This window comes from Sardina pilchardus, chromosome 22 (genome assembly GCF_963854185.1).
Source record: "Sardina pilchardus chromosome 22, fSarPil1.1, whole genome shotgun sequence".
Lineage (NCBI taxonomy): Eukaryota > Metazoa > Chordata > Actinopteri > Clupeiformes > Clupeidae > Sardina > Sardina pilchardus.
The window spans coordinates 18636671-18643962 of NC_085015.1; the positions used below are offsets into that span (position 1 = coordinate 18636671).

The 7292-nt window shown below is 43.1% G+C and overlaps 1 protein-coding gene across 1 annotated transcript in view; it reads right to left on the reverse strand.

The window, feature by feature from the left end:
* Positions 1–7096: 7096 nt before the first annotated feature.
* The window catches only part of LOC134070159 (uncharacterized), a 14978-nt gene continuing 14782 nt past the window's right edge, over positions 7097–7292 (reverse strand). The window contains exon 16 of the mRNA XM_062526413.1: positions 7097–7292. This exon is cut by the window's right edge and continues 669 nt beyond it. The gene's annotated coding sequence lies outside the window, so the exon portion shown is untranslated.

The following is a 7292-nucleotide window of genomic DNA, read 5'->3' on the forward strand; positions in this document are numbered from 1 at the left end:
GCCACCAACGTTATAGTTTTAGTTTCTGTCACGCAAACGCGTAGGCCTACGCATGCATTCAATGACCACCACTTAATTGTATGGCTCTATGTTTAATCACATCAAATTAGCAAGCATTTCCTCCTGATTGCAGCAACGTTTGCTTTCTTTTTTTTGTCGGTCCGCGGTTGTTTGCGCAGCAAATTATCAGGTGAAGCACCGGGCCTAATGTCACTCTATGCTTCGCTGACCAGCAGTCTCCTCGTTGCGCGGCCCATAGTTTGAGAAATGCTGCACAAGTGTCATTACTAGGGTGTATAGCCTATGTTTAGGTTTTTTTTGTGCTTTTCATTGTAGCGTGTGTGCATTGAGCAGTTTCTTAAATACGGAACAAAGAGCGTTCCGTATCAGTTCAATACGGAAGAAGACTTTAAAGTATAACACTTATAAAACGAAACTTGAAGAAGAAAATACCGAGGACATGACCTCGGTGTCCTCAATGGTAGTTACGGCCATGCTGCCAGGTTGGTTTGGTTTGCCTCAAGCAATATTGGCAAATGTGTTTGCCAGTGATTTGCTGCCAGACTTCCATCATTTGTCAAAACTGTCAAAAGTAATTTGAAAAAACCTAATTTGCATGTGAAAATATGACCTTGCTGCCAATTTGCAGCAACTGTTCGCCAGAAACCTGACATTTCTATAAGGGGACCTGATTGAAACCAGTGCTGATCAGCAAAATCAGGTGTGGTTATGTAATACAGGCTAGTATTACTATTTCAATCAGATTACAGTATGCTGAACAAGGGAGTTTGGATTGCAGTGTTACAATTTGTAATTTGACTGCTATCTCTTACCACAGACCACAGTACCACCATAAGTTATTCTCCTCATGTGTTCCTTAAAAAGTGTCACATTGTCTTGTTCTATATTCAGAGTGGGAAATCCAGTCCAGAAATGTGTGATTCAATTGTGATACTTTCATACCCTTTGATGTATTTCCAAGCTTGCGGCACTGCACTCAAAGGACACAAAGGCACTTTGTGGCAGTGGCTTGGCACATCAGGGTTTTTTTTATCAGCAGGTTATGCGGCATACTGTACAACACTAACCCTCACCTCACCTGTAGTTCCAGGTGTGCATGCTGAGGACTAGGCATTTTTTATTTTAATTTGTTGTGAGTGGACCCCGTGACTCCGCAGGATGTCTTGATGTGTGACGTGAATACATGAGACTCAAGGAAGCGAAAAGAGGAACATTTCCCGCCTTTCTGGTTTTGGTTTTTGCACTAGTACAGTGTGTGATGCTGGTTAACACAAGCTGAGATAACAAAAGGGGCAGATGAGATATGATGGAACCAGTGGAACAGTACTTGCTGAGGATATGGGTATACCCCCCCCCCCCACCCCAAAGCCAAAGTGGAGAGTGGGATAGTGAAATTGTGCGGTTGTCCCAAACACTGCAGGCCAAGACTGGGCTACTCATCTTCAGGTACTTGTTGACAGCCATGTCAACGAACAGCACATTGGTTTTTCAGCTGGTGTACAGAGCCCATGAATAGTCTGGGTCAGCACTGTAGTCTATGAGCAACTTTCAGATTAGGATCATTAGTTGTGTTTTTTAGGAACCATCTGAATTAAAAGAGGGGGAGACCTGTGTACACTATCCCTAGAGATAACTTTTGTGTATGTAAATGAGTGTGTGCATAGTGTGTGTTTGTGTGCTTCTCTATGTGTGCGTGTCTGTGTGGGTGTTGTTTGTGTGTGTGTGTGTGTGTGTGTGTGTGTGTGTGTGTGTGTTCGCTTGTGAGTGTGTATGTGGGGGTAATGGGGTGTGCTTGTTTAGGTGTTTATACTGTATGTGCATGTGCATGTGTGTGAGTTTGTGCGTGCCTGTGTGTGTGTGTGTGTGTGTGTGTGCATGTGGGTAGCTGATATAGCCCCCACATGCACACCCAGGAATTCCAGGAATTTTGGCATGTATTCAGAGGTGTCAGTCGTAATGATCCTACACTTCAAAAAATATCAGCCCGAAGATACCTGCAAATAGAATGCATAATTTTTGCCCTTTCATTTTTAACTAGTGGTGCTACACCTCAAACGAGTGGATATGGGATGTGTTGACATGGCCCCTGGAGACCAATATACCAAAAAATAGATGTACCGCAGAGCGGTACAAAATATGACCGCTGCCCAGTCCAGCACATTCTCTCCACAAAAAGAAATGATGCTTGTCAATTTGTTTCCATCTCCTACTCTGTCCCCTACTTTTGTGTATGTAAATGAGTTTGTGTAGAGTGTGCTATATGTATGCTTGTGTGTGTGTGTGTGTGTGTGTGTGTGTGTGTGTGTGTGTGTGTGTGTGTGTGTGTGTGTGTGTGTGCCTGCATGTGTGTCTGTTTTTTTGGGGGGGGGGGGTTGTGTGTGTGTGTGTGTGTGTGTGTGTGTGTGCGAGCGCATGTAGGTGCGTTTGTGTATGGGGAGGCAGGGTGCGTGAGGGAAGGGGAAAAAAACTCATATGACCACCGCTTCAGCGAAGAAAACGGAAAACAGTGATTTCCACCTCATCCTTGTGGGGCTACATTGGGGGGCATATCAGCCTACTATGGATAGCAATATTACACTGAACTGAAACTTTTCCACATAAGCAGCCAGCGTTATCAGGTGTACAGGGGTTCTATAATCAATTGTTATATTTTCAACAGCACTTAGAGCTTAACAATTTCCTTCTAACACTTCCAGTTCCGTCATTGGTTCTGAAAAGTGAGTTCTTACAATATAAAAGGCAACTTTTTGGGCAGTGTTGCCAGCAAAGGTCAACCAGGTGAGACACAGGGCAACTAATCAGGGTAACAGACAACTGACGACAACCAACCAGATAAGAGTAAATCTGTCTGAAAGAGATACTCTGCAACATTGCCCAAAAAGTGTCAATGTTGTCTGTCTACACTGAATCCGTTAAATATGACATTGTGTTGCGTCACAGGCTTCCATATTTCTCATTCGAAATAGCAGAGCAATGCGAGCGACTAAAAGGAAAGAGAAGCAGGGCGTCCGACAAAAGTGCTCTCAAAAACGCCGCATTGCATTGCGCTGCTCGCGTCGCTTCAGACAGGACACAGGACGCGTCCATTTAGGGCAAGGTGTAAGGAACATTAGAATTAGAATCATTCCTCCAGAGACCCTCAGCTGATGACTGGCCACTAATGTTTGACAATTCCAATACTGCGTAAGTCAGTAACTCAGCAACTTTGTCTCTACCCATAGAGAATGTAGTAATTCAGAAAAAGGGTGTGTCTGTCACACCTGTCAGCAGATCTACCTGGGAAATTCATCAAAGGTTGTGAATGTACAGTATCTGAACGACAAGTATTGTATAAACAGTGCTCTAAAGTATAGTCCAGGTGCTGGCACAATGAGTCAACTTCCATTCAGTCTCACAAGTTCCACTGGATGTATTAAGACCTACCACGTGACGTCACTTATGAAGAACCTGCGCAATAGTGTGAACCTGGATAGAACAAGGCAATCTGGAGCAATCTGTCCTTCTCAACTTTTCCTGGCTGGTACTCAAATTCCTTCTTCCTCCTTCCTTCTCTGTTCCCTTGGTACTCTAGGAAGTACCTTGATTCCTGCTCCAGGAAGATAGCCCTAATAGGGGAGCACCACATGTGTAACTGAAGCGTTCCGTTCGCGAAGCAAAAAAAAAAAAAAATTTAGAAGACTGGTCTATTTTTTTCGAATGTACGCGCCACTGTCATGTCTGGTGTAGCTACTTCCATTGATTATAGTGATTATTAACCGCTGCAGCATACGCATCGTGAACGAGACGCTTCAGTTCAGTGTAGCTCCCCTGTAACACCTACACAAAAAAGCCTGAAAGCATCCAAGTATTTCAAGTACAACGATAGAGCATTTCTGCATAATATTGCAAACTATTTAGTGTCTTATAGTGAGACTGAGATCACTAAGGGTGAAATATGAACTTCCACAGTAGTGGACAATAAAGACTTATAATCTAATAAGGGTGAAAAAGGTGCAGACTAGATGATGACGCTTCTTTGCTTCGGATTATATGCTTTTGAATAGTTTTCCTGACCATGAAGCCATAATCATTTAAGGTCCTTCAAATATTCTGTACTCTGGGCTCAGATTACTGCCGTTTTACATGAAAAGTTGTATTTGAAGTCAACCAACTGTATTACAGTTCATGAGATGAAACACAGTAAAACTGGGGGATTCAGTGCGTCTTTAGCTATGCTTTACTTGCACCTTTCATTATTGACCAGGTTTTTCTTGGTAATTGGCGTAGCCATTGTGTGGCTAGTGGTAGTAAAGTGTTAGTAGTAAAGTACTAACTTGAATGCTATCCGACTACGCCACCCTGGGAGTTTTTCCCCCGGGGAAATGTACTGTATGTACTTGAAATTTCAAAAACTTGAAATTGGTATTGAGTTCCATGATGTTACCACCCATTTGACAGATTTAGAATTTACTTAATTGATCACATTACATGATCATAAACCTCAGGCTAATGTGGGGTGCTGTCTTTTTGCAATTTTGCTTTAGCATAATTCTTCAATCATTCCAGAGATTGAATGTAATGTCAATGGGTGATCCATTCTAGTCTTAGAGAGATGCAGATGAAAGAGTTTGCATCTCATACAGAGGGATACAACACAATAGAGAAAACAGTACTGTTGGCAAGTGCACCATGTAGGTCAAATGTCAGTGCAGTCATTATGGCTCTCACCAAAGAGCCAAGCCATTCTTGATATGTTCATTCAGTGACTGGAAATGCAAATTGCAACACAATACAAACAGATTTGTTTGTAGGCTACCCGTTGCCATAGTTGGCACAAGTTGTTCTTCCAATGGGCATGTTACACATTTGCTCACGGCATTGTCTTGAGATTGCAAAAGTTTTTTGAAAGATGGCCAATGCAAGCAAATGCAATCTGGTGGTATTGTCTGAAGTAATGTATGTGTGTGATTTGGGATATGTGTTGGCTTGGATATGCTCTGATTGTCCATATATTGAATAATACAAAGTGACACATCTGGGACCGGGTGACAGAGGCAACCTGGTCAGAAAAGGTTAATTGGTCGTCAATCATGACACTGTGGTAAATTTCCATCTAAAAGGCCATGTACCACTCTGCAGTAGAAGAACTTGATGACCTGTTCCCTCTTAGAGTTCATGCACTCGCCCATACGTTAGAACATGCTGGATTGCAACACCTCTCTTCTCGCCCATACATCTCTCTGCTCGCACGCACACCTGGCGTCACATGACGCTCCCAAGCATCACGTGATGCTGCTGACCAGACAGAAAACCGACTTCTAGATGTGCAAAGAACAACAAAAAGCACTTAGAGTGGGCTGCAATGACACGGACCGTCAATATCGGCCACGATTAATGATAGGAATGCCTGGCCAACACCTACACATGATACACCCATTAAGTGATTAATCAACACCACCTGAAATCAAGAACTAGATGAACTGGGAGGCCCTGAGTCGTGGCTGAATTGAATAAAAGGTGACACATCGTAGCTCAGACTTCAGATCGTGCGCACCTTCTCATGGGAACGGGTCATCTGCAGATACCTTGATTCACTCTACTGCTTGGTGGTACTTAGTCAGACTTTGTCAGACTTTGTTCACTGTCAGTACTTGTGAATTAAACTATTGTGGTCTACGCCAGCTCTCCAGAGTCTCAGTGTGTCTTATTGGATCCAGCGATTGCCAGAGTGCTACTTTGCTCTTTTTTACTATTTTGCTATTTGCTACAACTTCGGAACCAGAGTGCTAATAGAACCTGATTGGATATCTACCGTGGTTTTCCACGACAACACCTACTGTAAGCGACAGAGACCATGGCATCATCAGGCAGGAAAAATAGATATAGCCCAACTATATCTAGCCCAACTATATCTATTTTGTCCTGCCTGATGATGCCATGGTCTCGGTCGCTTAGGTGTCATGATACAGGGTATCACCTGCATAGCAGGGCTATCAGAAGCCATGAGATGATTCGCCCCAACAAGCCTAAAAGAAGGGACCCCAGCATTAAACCTTTGGGCACCCTTGTGGCAAGGCAGTGAGATGTAGGGGTGCATGATTCAGAAAATGCCACGATTCAATTCGATACTGATTTGTAAAACAGGATTACCATCTGTGCATGCACGAACATCTATGCATGCGCATATCAGATTGTGCAGGCAGCATAGATCGTGCACCCACAGCCTCTCTCTTTATTTTTTGGATGACATGGGTCTGATTCACCGAAGTGAAGGGCTGGACTAACGCGAAATGGGAAGGTGACCTATTTAGTTGACCTACGTCTAAAGAGACTTTGAATAAACCAGTAGGCCTACTTCGTATGTCACACAGCTAACTTCAGACACAGTAGGCCTAGCCAACACACGAGAGGAATTAAATTCAATATCAGCACCATCACGAGATTAGCCTATCGGAAAAGTCCAACAGGGCAAACCCAACGTGAAGCCAAAACAGTGGCAATCGCTAATACGAATGGGAATCAATTTATTTGCTCACCTCTAGTGAGATGCATATATGTGTCCTAGCCATGACACATTAAACAATCACAAAAAAGTGAGGAAGGATTCAGACTAGGAGTGTGCTTTGTTTGTAATGCCCATGAGAGTATGGATAGCAGGTTGCGGTGGTTGACTGTGTCAAAAGCAGCTGATAGGTCAAGCAGGATGTGAACTGATGAATGGGCTACTGCTCAGGCAGATTTTAAGGCTTCAGTCACAGACAACAGAGCTGTTTCAGTGCAGTGGCCATTTTTGAACTCAGACTGGTTAGGACCAAGGAGGTCATTCTGTGAGCGAAATTCTGTGATTTGTTCAGAAGCTGCCCTTTCTAAAGCCTTCTAGAACAACATGAGAGGAGTGAGACTGGGCGATATGGTTCTCCACCTGGGTGAGAGCAAGAGAGGACTTCTCAAACAGGAGTTAGCCGAGTCAGTTTAAATGCAGTTAGAAATGTACCAAAAGCCAGTGAAGCATTAATTGAACGTGTGACTGCTGGTGTGATGATAGGAGATGTAGACAAAGGCAGACAGAACAACTTCAAAACACAACAGAAAAAAATGAATGTCTCAATATTTATTGTTGATCATGTCCTATCGTTTTATTACAATGTCTTTGAAGATAAAATAATTTATTGATATCTGTGAAGAACAAATTTGTTTACATCTTTCCTCATTTAAGGGCCGTTCACACCAACGATAACTATGATGATAACTGAAAGTGCCCCCAATAGTATCTTCATATCATTATTGCTATA